Source organism: Schistocerca americana, chromosome 3 (genome assembly GCF_021461395.2).
Source record: "Schistocerca americana isolate TAMUIC-IGC-003095 chromosome 3, iqSchAmer2.1, whole genome shotgun sequence".
In the NCBI taxonomy this organism is placed as follows: Eukaryota; Metazoa; Arthropoda; class Insecta; order Orthoptera; family Acrididae; genus Schistocerca; species Schistocerca americana.
The window spans coordinates 707,607,160-707,619,253 of NC_060121.1; the positions used below are offsets into that span (position 1 = coordinate 707,607,160).

The following is a 12,094-nucleotide window of genomic DNA, read 5'->3' on the forward strand; positions in this document are numbered from 1 at the left end:
TCAGGCTGTTTGTTTTTTTAATGCTCTTTTACCAGAATCCATGCATAGTGATAACTGTGTTCTCTGGTGGAACACGATGAGAACATTGTGTGAAGTGCACAGAAGTAGCTATTTGAGTATGTATGAAAATGTGAGGTAACCACTGTTACTCCTAAATTTCTGTGGAATTAAGTTTTCTGTATGTGTGTGTGTGTGTGTGAGGTTCAAGTTGGTAGTTTATATGTTGCAAGCGAAAGAAGCTTTTTAGTAAACTGAGGCACTAGCATTAGTTTCCTGTTCACTGTGACAAGGAAGCTAGTATAAAAAGTAGTTTGTGGTTTTGCTTGCAAAGAAGTGCTCATGGGATGAAAGCACTGCTTGGGATTATTCTGAGATGATGGGGGGATTGCTAAACATGTAGCATTTTAGTAAGGAGCTTGTCGGAGTAGTTGTATAGTTGTAAAATTATTTGTTATTTTATGAGAAATTTCTGTATTCATAGCACATGGGCCATCATAGTTGAAGCATACAGATTGGCATGGTATGCGTAGGTCTGTAAAATGTCCTGACAGTGATGTTCATAGAGACTTGTTGTATACTTTGATTCTTCATCTGTTTAACAGTAGACATAAGAAATGTATTAGTGGAGCAAGTAGCTGTGAAATTACTGGTGTATGATTGATAGTATGGACGTGGCGCTGAATTGAAGTGTTTGTTCAGCTGTGGGTGTTTTCATAATTGCCATGTGAGGAAAAGCAATACTCGTGATAGGCGAAAAGAGATACAGAGAGAAACACATTTGTTGCGAGTATTGTATGTCAGCAGCTCCAAGGGCGGGTATCAAGTAAGACGCAAAGTGAAACGAAAGAGGAAGTATGCATGAAAGAGGCCAAATATCGACAAGAGTTCGCACTGTTAGAGTGAGGTGAATGAGCTAGTGCTGTGCGAAAAATTTCGAAGAGAGAGGCGGTTTTAAAGAAAGCACAAGAGTCCTATGAATGCCCTCTTGTGTGTTTCTCTTTCAGTGGCTATTTGGCGTGTCTGCTTGCGCCGTAGAATGCTACTGTATGTGCCCCAGGCCGCCATCTAGCGGCCGGAGGTGCAAGCGGTGTTTACATACAGTCTCGCCTGAGGCAATGGTCTCTCATTTCGGAACGCAAGAAGCACTGGTAGCGCACAAAATAGCTGAGCGAGATCATGGCGGCCAAGTAAGAGTAGAAGTAGGTTCTTTGCAGAATGTCGGAGCTTGTAAATCGCGAAATGTGAAGAGTGTGTCGTATTCTCGTAGGGCGTGTTGACGGTCTCGTGGCATAAGTAGCGAGCGGTGATAGCTTGCAAGCAAGATCATACTTCACAGGATCATTTCTGTAGTATGTCTTCAACTCTCTCTAGTTCAAAGCTGGAGTAGACGTAACCACGATGACGAGTGGTAGCACTCTCCATGAGCGTGAGGCTTGCGATCGAGATTCATCGCATCTTGGTTGTAATCGATGATCGTTCACCACATTCTGAGGGATGTGGGAAGGGAATAGCGCTTTCCGAGTGGTGGTTTTATTATATAGATCAGAAGCGTAAGTCATACCTTTGGTATCGGGACCCGCGTCGTTGCAGAAATGTCGCTGCAGCTTGTGGAAGGACTTTGATTGCGACATGTCATGAAAGCCTTGTGGAAGTTTCTCGAGTGTCACGGGGACGAGCCATTTGATTTGGCCTGCTCCAAGTGCTAGGCTTGGATGACAACGATGTACTTTTGAGTTACAAGACTGAGTGAGCAACACAAGAAGAGTGCAATTGATGACGATAAAAAGCTGACACACAACACAGTGTTGATAATCACCACTAATGCATGATGTACGAAACATTTAGGAGGAGCACGTTTGGCTAGCAAACATGAATTGAGCGATTTGCAAGGCACTGTTATCTGCAAGAAGGAATGCATGAAATTGGCAAATGAATAAGACTGGTTCAAATACTATCGACAGAAATTTTATTTCTGTTGTCAACTAGTATTAATTAGATGTGTGGGAGTAGGGGGATATTTCCCTTGCACCATACATCTACATACACGTTGCGTCTGATGTGGCCTAGTTTTGCGTACAAAGAACTGTCTAGTTGTCAGTTTTTTCAGTGAACGAATGTGGTAGGGAGGAGAGAGATTAGTGTTAGATGCAGAGCAGTGCGGGCAGTTGTGTGTCGGACGTTGTATGTCGGACGGTGAGTCGCCGACAGGAATTAGGCGTGCTGCCATCTGTCGGCAGGTGAGGTAATGAAGCAGCTTGAATGGTGACAGAAATGATGAAAATAGTTAACTAAAGAGTAATAGCGACGACATTTGGCAGACACGTGTTTCAGCGTTGACAGTTAGTTTGGGGTGTGTGCTTGCATGACACTGGAAGTCTGTTGACGGTAGAGAAGTAGACAAGACGGAAAGAATTTTCCGCGTTCTCGCGGAGAAGTAATAGAGAAGCAGCCATAAGTATTGAAGTGAGGGCGTTGATCGGCACTCTGGTTTCCCTTCAAAACGAATAAATCTTTCGCCTTTTACTAAAGATTTCCGTGGAGGGGAACATTAAATGAGTCTATAAGGTATTTTTCGTAGTGCTCGGCTATTGCTGAGCCATAATCACAAGTGAAAACGTAATGTAAGTAGCAAGAGGTAGATTGTGTTGTGTGAATGAAGGGCGTGGAGTAGCGGATGACGTTGGATCAGGCAGATATTTGTTTTTTTAAAATTTGAAATTGTAATAGGCCGTGTCGTAGTATAATGAAACAAGTACATTTGCCCTGAAATGGCGTACAGTGTGTTAGACGATTGTGTAAAGACAGAGAGGGAGCTACAGGACTACCTGGAAACACTTGGTGAACCCTTTCCGTACCTCAGTTCTAGATGATTTGAGAGTGTTTACTTGCACTGCAGTTGCACAACAGCATATAAACTGATATTTTGAAGTGAATGATGAATGATAGGCTTTGTAAGAAATACTGGTATGTGATTAGTAGATTATGTTTTGAAACCCAAAATTATTTTTACCACAGAAGTTTGTGATTTGTAGGTATGATGTGAGTGAGCTTTGGGCCGAAGATGGTGGTTAGTTGGGCAGGATGAGTATTTAAATGGTTTTCAATAGAGTGGATATTAGTGACACTGGCTTGTTGCCATAATGTGTTTGTTCATAACAGTGTACTCAGTTGTGTAGAAGATTTAGGTGAGAAAGAGACAGTTGTTGAATATGACATAAATAGCTAGAAATGAAGTAAGTAGTAATTTCCTGCTAGGTGTAGTTTGGGTATGGTGTGTCTCAGTGAGAGATAAATCTTGAAATTGAAGGGTTGTTCCTAGCTACAGTCTTGGAAACTATGTATCTGCTGTTGACTCCAATGTTTTCAAGATTACTTGTGTACAAAATTGGGCAGACTTTGCAGTTTCTTCTTCAGTAAATCAGTGGAAGGTGGTGCAGATAATGGTAAAAATGTTCAGTGCCTCCTGTGAGTTGTTGATGCTGCTTGTCTTTTAAGTAAAATTGATAGGGGCTCTTGATTGACCCAGCCATACACAGAGCTGGTGCATACTTGGCTTGAGAAGACTTTGGTCAGTAAATGATGAAATACCAACACAGTGCTCACAACAAAGCTCCTTTCCCTGCATTCTAGTTTCCCTCGGGTATAGAGTGACATGATATTGGCAGAGGATGTGCAGATAATCACTTTGATCAGGCTGTTTGTTTTTTTAATGCTCTTTTACCAGAATCCATGCATAGTGATAACTGTGTTCTCTGGTGGAACACGATGAGAACATTGTGTGAAGTGCACAGAAGTAGCTATTTGAGTATGTATGAAAATGTGAGGTAACCACTGTTACTCCTAAATTTCTGTGGAATTAAGTTTTCTGTATGTGTGTGTGTGTGTGTGTGTGTGAGGTTCAAGTTGGTAGTTTATATGTTGCAAGCGAAAGAAGCTTTTTAGTAAACTGAGGCACTAGCATTAGTTTCCTGTTCACTGTGACAAGGAAGCTAGTATAAAAAGTAGTTTGTGGTTTTGCTTGCAAAGAAGTGCTCATGGGATGAAAGCACTGCTTGGGATTATTCTGAGATGATGGGGGGATTGCTAAACATGTAGCATTTTAGTAAGGAGCTTGTCGGAGTAGTTGTATAGTTGTAAAATTATTTGTTATTTTATGAGAAATTTCTGTATTCATAGCACATGGGCCATCATAGTTGAAGCATACAGATTGGCATGGTATGCGTAGGTCTGTAAAATGTCCTGACAGTGATGTTCATAGAGACTTGTTGTATACTTTGATTCTTCATCTGTTTAACAGTAGACATAAGAAATGTATTAGTGGAGCAAGTAGCTGTGAAATTACTGGTGTATGATTGATAGTATGGACGTGGCGCTGAATTGAAGTGTTTGTTCAGCTGTGGGTGTTTTCATAATTGCCATGTGAGGAAAAGCAATACTCGTGATAGGCGAAAAGAGATACAGAGAGAAACACATTTGTTGCGAGTATTGTATGTCAGCAGCTCCAAGGGCGGGTATCAAGTAAGACGCAAAGTGAAACGAAAGAGGAAGTATGCATGAAAGAGGCCAAATATCGACAAGAGTTCGCACTGTTAGAGTGAGGTGAATGAGCTAGTGCTGTGCGAAAAATTTCGAAGAGAGAGGCGGTTTTAAAGAAAGCACAAGAGTCCTATGAATGCCCTCTTGTGTGTTTCTCTTTCAGTGGCTATTTGGCGTGTCTGCTTGCGCCGTAGAATGCTACTGTATGTGCCCCAGGCCGCCATCTAGCGGCCGGAGGTGCAAGCGGTGTTTACATACAGTCTCGCCTGAGGCAATGGTCTCTCATTTCGGAACGCAAGAAGCACTGGTAGCGCACAAAATAGCTGAGCGAGATCATGGCGGCCAAGTAAGAGTAGAAGTAGGTTCTTTGCAGAATGTCGGAGCTTGTAAATCGCGAAATGTGAAGAGTGTGTCGTATTCTCGTAGGGCGTGTTGACGGTCTCGTGGCATAAGTAGCGAGCGGTGATAGCTTGCAAGCAAGATCATACTTCACAGGATCATTTCTGTAGTATGTCTTCAACTCTCTCTAGTTCAAAGATGGAGTAGACGTAACCACGATGACGAGTGGTAGCACTCTCCATGAGCGTGAGGCTTGCGATCGAGATTCATCGCATCTTGGTTGTAATCGATGATCGTTCACCACATTCTGAGGGATGTGGGAAGGGAATAGCGCTTTCCGAGTGGTGGTTTTATTATATAGATCAGAAGCGTAAGTCATACCTTTGGTATCGGGACCCGCGTCGTTGCAGAAATGTCGCTGCAGCTTGTGGAAGGACTTTGATTGCGACATGTCATGAAAGCCTTGTGGAAGTTTCTCGAGTGTCACGGGGACGAGCCATTTGATTTGGCCTGCTCCAAGTGCTAGGCTTGGATGACAACGATGTACTTTTGAGTTACAAGACTGAGTGAGCAACACAAGAAGAGTGCAATTGATGACGATAAAAAGCTGACACACAACACAGTGTTGATAATCACCACTAATGCATGATGTACGAAACATTTAGGAGGAGCACGTTTGGCTAGCAAACATGAATTGAGCGATTTGCAAGGCACTGTTATCTGCAAGAAGGAATGCATGAAATTGGCAAATGAATAAGACTGGTTCAAATACTATCGACAGAAATTTTATTTCTGTTGTCAACTAGTATTAATTAGATGTGTGGGAGTAGGGGGATATTTCCCTTGCACCATACATCTACATACACGTTGCGTCTGATGTGGCCTAGTTTTGCGTACAAAGAACTGTCTAGTTGTCAGTTTTTTCAGTGAACGAATGTGGTAGGGAGGAGAGAGATTAGTGTTAGATGCAGAGCAGTGCGGGCAGTTGTGTGTCGGACGTTGTATGTCGGACGGTGAGTCGCCGACAGGAATTAGGCGTGCTGCCATCTGTCGGCAGGTGAGGTAATGAAGCAGCTTGAATGGTGACAGAAATGATGAAAATAGTTAACTAAAGAGTAATAGCGACGACATTTGGCAGACACGTGTTTCAGCGTTGACAGTTAGTTTGGGGTGTGTGCTTGCATGACACTGGAAGTCTGTTGACGGTAGAGAAGTAGACAAGACGGAAAGAATTTTCCGCGTTCTCGCGGAGAAGTAATAGAGAAGCAGCCATAAGTATTGAAGTGAGGGCGTTGATCGGCACTCTGGTTTCCCTTCAAAACGAATAAATCTTTCGCCTTTTACTAAAGATTTCCGTGGAGGGGAACATTAAATGAGTCTATAAGGTATTTTTCGTAGTGCTCGGCTATTGCTGAGCCATAATCACAAGTGAAAACGTAATGTAAGTAGCAAGAGGTAGATTGTGTTGTGTGAATGAAGGGCGTGGAGTAGCGGATGACGTTGGATCAGGCAGATATTTGTTTTTTTAAAATTTGAAATTGTAATAGGCCGTGTCGTAGTATAATGAAACAAGTACATTTGCCCTGAAATGGCGTACAGTGTGTTAGACGATTGTGTAAAGACAGAGAGGGAGCTACAGGACTACCTGGAAACACTTGGTGAACCCTTTCCGTACCTCAGTTCTAGATGATTTGAGAGTGTTTACTTGCACTGCAGTTGCACAACAGCATATAAACTGATATTTTGAAGTGAATGATGAATGATAGGCTTTGTAAGAAATACTGGTATGTGATTAGTAGATTATGTTTTGAAACCCAAAATTATTTTTACCACAGAAGTTTGTGATTTGTAGGTATGATGTGAGTGAGCTTTGGGCCGAAGATGGTGGTTAGTTGGGCAGGATGAGTATTTAAATGGTTTTCAATAGAGTGGATATTAGTGACACTGGCTTGTTGCCATAATGTGTTTGTTCATAACAGTGTACTCAGTTGTGTAGAAGATTTAGGTGAGAAAGAGACAGTTGTTGAATATGACATAAATAGCTAGAAATGAAGTAAGTAGTAATTTCCTGCTAGGTGTAGTTTGGGTATGGTGTGTCTCAGTGAGAGATAAATCTTGAAATTGAAGGGTTGTTCCTAGCTACAGTCTTGGAAACTATGTATCTGCTGTTGACTCCAATGTTTTCAAGATTACTTGTGTACAAAATTGGGCAGACTTTGCAGTTTCTTCTTCAGTAAATCAGTGGAAGGTGGTGCAGATAATGGTAAAAATGTTCAGTGCCTCCTGTGAGTTGTTGATGCTGCTTGTCTTTTAAGTAAAATTGATAGGGGCTCTTGATTGACCCAGCCATACACAGAGCTGGTGCATACTTGGCTTGAGAAGACTTTGGTCAGTAAATGATGAAATACCAACACAGTGCTCACAACAAAGCTCCTTTCCCTGCATTCTAGTTTCCCTCGGGTATAGAGTGACATGATATTGGCAGAGGATGTGCAGATAATCACTTTGATCAGGCTGTTTGTTTTTTTAATGCTCTTTTACCAGAATCCATGCATAGTGATAACTGTGTTCTCTGGTGGAACACGATGAGAACATTGTGTGAAGTGCACAGAAGTAGCTATTTGAGTATGTATGAAAATGTGAGGTAACCACTGTTACTCCTAAATTTCTGTGGAATTAAGTTTTCTGTATGTGTGTGTGTGTGTGTGTGAGGTTCAAGTTGGTAGTTTATATGTTGCAAGCGAAAGAAGCTTTTTAGTAAACTGAGGCACTAGCATTAGTTTCCTGTTCACTGTGACAAGGAAGCTAGTATAAAAAGTAGTTTGTGGTTTTGCTTGCAAAGAAGTGCTCATGGGATGAAAGCACTGCTTGGGATTATTCTGAGATGATGGGGGGATTGCTAAACATGTAGCATTTTAGTAAGGAGCTTGTCGGAGTAGTTGTATAGTTGTAAAATTATTTGTTATTTTATGAGAAATTTCTGTATTCATAGCACATGGGCCATCATAGTTGAAGCATACAGATTGGCATGGTATGCGTAGGTCTGTAAAATGTCCTGACAGTGATGTTCATAGAGACTTGTTGTATACTTTGATTCTTCATCTGTTTAACAGTAGACATAAGAAATGTATTAGTGGAGCAAGTAGCTGTGAAATTACTGGTGTATGATTGATAGTATGGACGTGGCGCTGAATTGAAGTGTTTGTTCAGCTGTGGGTGTTTTCATAATTGCCATGTGAGGAAAAGCAATACTCGTGATAGGCGAAAAGAGATACAGAGAGAAACACATTTGTTGCGAGTATTGTATGTCAGCAGCTCCAAGGGCGGGTATCAAGTAAGACGCAAAGTGAAACGAAAGAGGAAGTATGCATGAAAGAGGCCAAATATCGACAAGAGTTCGCACTGTTAGAGTGAGGTGAATGAGCTAGTGCTGTGCGAAAAATTTCGAAGAGAGAGGCGGTTTTAAAGAAAGCACAAGAGTCCTATGAATGCCCTCTTGTGTGTTTCTCTTTCAGTGGCTATTTGGCGTGTCTGCTTGCGCCGTAGAATGCTACTGTATGTGCCCCAGGCCGCCATCTAGCGGCCGGAGGTGCAAGCGGTGTTTACATACAGTCTCGCCTGAGGCAATGGTCTCTCATTTCGGAACGCAAGAAGCACTGGTAGCGCACAAAATAGCTGAGCGAGATCATGGCGGCCAAGTAAGAGTAGAAGTAGGTTCTTTGCAGAATGTCGGAGCTTGTAAATCGCGAAATGTGAAGAGTGTGTCGTATTCTCGTAGGGCGTGTTGACGGTCTCGTGGCATAAGTAGCGAGCGGTGATAGCTTGCAAGCAAGATCATACTTCACAGGATCATTTCTGTAGTATGTCTTCAACTCTCTCTAGTTCAAAGCTGGAGTAGACGTAACCACGATGACGAGTGGTAGCACTCTCCATGAGCGTGAGGCTTGCGATCGAGATTCATCGCATCTTGGTTGTAATCGATGATCGTTCACCACATTCTGAGGGATGTGGGAAGGGAATAGCGCTTTCCGAGTGGTGGTTTTATTATATAGATCAGAAGCGTAAGTCATACCTTTGGTATCGGGACCCGCGTCGTTGCAGAAATGTCGCTGCAGCTTGTGGAAGGACTTTGATTGCGACATGTCATGAAAGCCTTGTGGAAGTTTCTCGAGTGTCACGGGGACGAGCCATTTGATTTGGCCTGCTCCAAGTGCTAGGCTTGGATGACAACGATGTACTTTTGAGTTACAAGACTGAGTGAGCAACACAAGAAGAGTGCAATTGATGACGATAAAAAGCTGACACACAACACAGTGTTGATAATCACCACTAATGCATGATGTACGAAACATTTAGGAGGAGCACGTTTGGCTAGCAAACATGAATTGAGCGATTTGCAAGGCACTGTTATCTGCAAGAAGGAATGCATGAAATTGGCAAATGAATAAGACTGGTTCAAATACTATCGACAGAAATTTTATTTCTGTTGTCAACTAGTATTAATTAGATGTGTGGGAGTAGGGGGATATTTCCCTTGCACCATACATCTACATACACGTTGCGTCTGATGTGGCCTAGTTTTGCGTACAAAGAACTGTCTAGTTGTCAGTTTTTTCAGTGAACGAATGTGGTAGGGAGGAGAGAGATTAGTGTTAGATGCAGAGCAGTGCGGGCAGTTGTGTGTCGGACGTTGTATGTCGGACGGTGAGTCGCCGACAGGAATTAGGCGTGCTGCCATCTGTCGGCAGGTGAGGTAATGAAGCAGCTTGAATGGTGACAGAAATGATGAAAATAGTTAACTAAAGAGTAATAGCGACGACATTTGGCAGACACGTGTTTCAGCGTTGACAGTTAGTTTGGGGTGTGTGCTTGCATGACACTGGAAGTCTGTTGACGGTAGAGAAGTAGACAAGACGGAAAGAATTTTCCGCGTTCTCGCGGAGAAGTAATAGAGAAGCAGCCATAAGTATTGAAGTGAGGGCGTTGATCGGCACTCTGGTTTCCCTTCAAAACGAATAAATCTTTCGCCTTTTACTAAAGATTTCCGTGGAGGGGAACATTAAATGAGTCTATAAGGTATTTTTCGTAGTGCTCGGCTATTGCTGAGCCATAATCACAAGTGAAAACGTAATGTAAGTAGCAAGAGGTAGATTGTGTTGTGTGAATGAAGGGCGTGGAGTAGCGGATGACGTTGGATCAGGCAGATATTTGTTTTTTTAAAATTTGAAATTGTAATAGGCCGTGTCGTAGTATAATGAAACAAGTACATTTGCCCTGAAATGGCGTACAGTGTGTTAGACGATTGTGTAAAGACAGAGAGGGAGCTACAGGACTACCTGGAAACACTTGGTGAACCCTTTCCGTACCTCAGTTCTAGATGATTTGAGAGTGTTTACTTGCACTGCAGTTGCACAACAGCATATAAACTGATATTTTGAAGTGAATGATGAATGATAGGCTTTGTAAGAAATACTGGTATGTGATTAGTAGATTATGTTTTGAAACCCAAAATTATTTTTACCACAGAAGTTTGTGATTTGTAGGTATGATGTGAGTGAGCTTTGGGCCGAAGATGGTGGTTAGTTGGGCAGGATGAGTATTTAAATGGTTTTCAATAGAGTGGATATTAGTGACACTGGCTTGTTGCCATAATGTGTTTGTTCATAACAGTGTACTCAGTTGTGTAGAAGATTTAGGTGAGAAAGAGACAGTTGTTGAATATGACATAAATAGCTAGAAATGAAGTAAGTAGTAATTTCCTGCTAGGTGTAGTTTGGGTATGGTGTGTCTCAGTGAGAGATAAATCTTGAAATTGAAGGGTTGTTCCTAGCTACAGTCTTGGAAACTATGTATCTGCTGTTGACTCCAATGTTTTCAAGATTACTTGTGTACAAAATTGGGCAGACTTTGCAGTTTCTTCTTCAGTAAATCAGTGGAAGGTGGTGCAGATAATGGTAAAAATGTTCAGTGCCTCCTGTGAGTTGTTGATGCTGCTTGTCTTTTAAGTAAAATTGATAGGGGCTCTTGATTGACCCAGCCATACACAGAGCTGGTGCATACTTGGCTTGAGAAGACTTTGGTCAGTAAATGATGAAATACCAACACAGTGCTCACAACAAAGCTCCTTTCCCTGCATTCTAGTTTCCCTCGGGTATAGAGTGACATGATATTGGCAGAGGATGTGCAGATAATCACTTTGATCAGGCTGTTTGTTTTTTTAATGCTCTTTTACCAGAATCCATGCATAGTGATAACTGTGTTCTCTGGTGGAACACGATGAGAACATTGTGTGAAGTGCACAGAAGTAGCTATTTGAGTATGTATGAAAATGTGAGGTAACCACTGTTACTCCTAAATTTCTGTGGAATTAAGTTTTCTGTATGTGTGTGTGTGTGTGTGTGTGTGTGAGGTTCAAGTTGGTAGTTTATATGTTGCAAGCGAAAGAAGCTTTTTAGTAAACTGAGGCACTAGCATTAGTTTCCTGTTCACTGTGACAAGGAAGCTAGTATAAAAAGTAGTTTGTGGTTTTGCTTGCAAAGAAGTGCTCATGGGATGAAAGCACTGCTTGGGATTATTCTGAGATGATGGGGGGATTGCTAAACATGTAGCATTTTAGTAAGGAGCTTGTCGGAGTAGTTGTATAGTTGTAAAATTATTTGTTATTTTATGAGAAATTTCTGTATTCATAGCACATGGGCCATCATAGTTGAAGCATACAGATTGGCATGGTATGCGTAGGTCTGTAAAATGTCCTGACAGTGATGTTCATAGAGACTTGTTGTATACTTTGATTCTTCATCTGTTTAACAGTAGACATAAGAAATGTATTAGTGGAGCAAGTAGCTGTGAAATTACTGGTGTATGATTGATAGTATGGACGTGGCGCTGAATTGAAGTGTTTGTTCAGCTGTGGGTGTTTTCATAATTGCCATGTGAGGAAAAGCAATACTCGTGATAGGCGAAAAGAGATACAGAGAGAAACACATTTGTTGCGAGTATTGTATGTCAGCAGCTCCAAGGGCGGGTATCAAGTAAGACGCAAAGTGAAACGAAAGAGGAAGTATGCATGAAAGAGGCCAAATATCGACAAGAGTTCGCACTGTTAGAGTGAGGTGAATGAGCTAGTGCTGTGCGAAAAATTTCGAAGAGAGAGGCGGTTTTAAAGAAAGCACAAGAGTCCTATGAATGCCCTCTTGTGTGTTTCTCTTTCAGTGGCTAT

At 41.9% G+C, this 12,094-nt stretch overlaps 6 non-coding genes across 6 annotated transcripts; all 6 read left to right on the top strand.

Annotated features, from left to right (window-relative positions):
• Positions 1-1,319: 1,319 nt before the first annotated feature.
• On the top strand, positions 1,320-1,526 carry LOC124608548. The gene has a single exon (XR_006979174.1). It is a non-coding gene; the product is annotated as a small nucleolar RNA U3 (small nucleolar RNA).
• Positions 1,527-2,479: 953 nt separating this feature from the next.
• On the top strand, positions 2,480-2,598 carry LOC124608627. Its single transcript, XR_006979241.1, has one exon. It is a non-coding gene; the product is annotated as a U5 spliceosomal RNA (small nuclear RNA).
• A 2,416-nt stretch (positions 2,599-5,014) lies between these two features.
• Positions 5,015-5,221, top strand: LOC124608547. The gene has a single exon (XR_006979173.1). It is a non-coding gene; the product is annotated as a small nucleolar RNA U3 (small nucleolar RNA).
• Positions 5,222-6,174: 953 nt separating this feature from the next.
• LOC124608629 lies at positions 6,175-6,293 on the top strand. The gene has a single exon (XR_006979242.1). It is a non-coding gene; the product is annotated as a U5 spliceosomal RNA (small nuclear RNA).
• A 2,412-nt stretch (positions 6,294-8,705) lies between these two features.
• On the top strand, positions 8,706-8,912 carry LOC124608549. Its single transcript, XR_006979175.1, has one exon. It is a non-coding gene; the product is annotated as a small nucleolar RNA U3 (small nucleolar RNA).
• A 953-nt stretch (positions 8,913-9,865) lies between these two features.
• On the top strand, positions 9,866-9,984 carry LOC124608630. The gene has a single exon (XR_006979243.1). It is a non-coding gene; the product is annotated as a U5 spliceosomal RNA (small nuclear RNA).
• Positions 9,985-12,094: the final 2,110 nt, after the last annotated feature.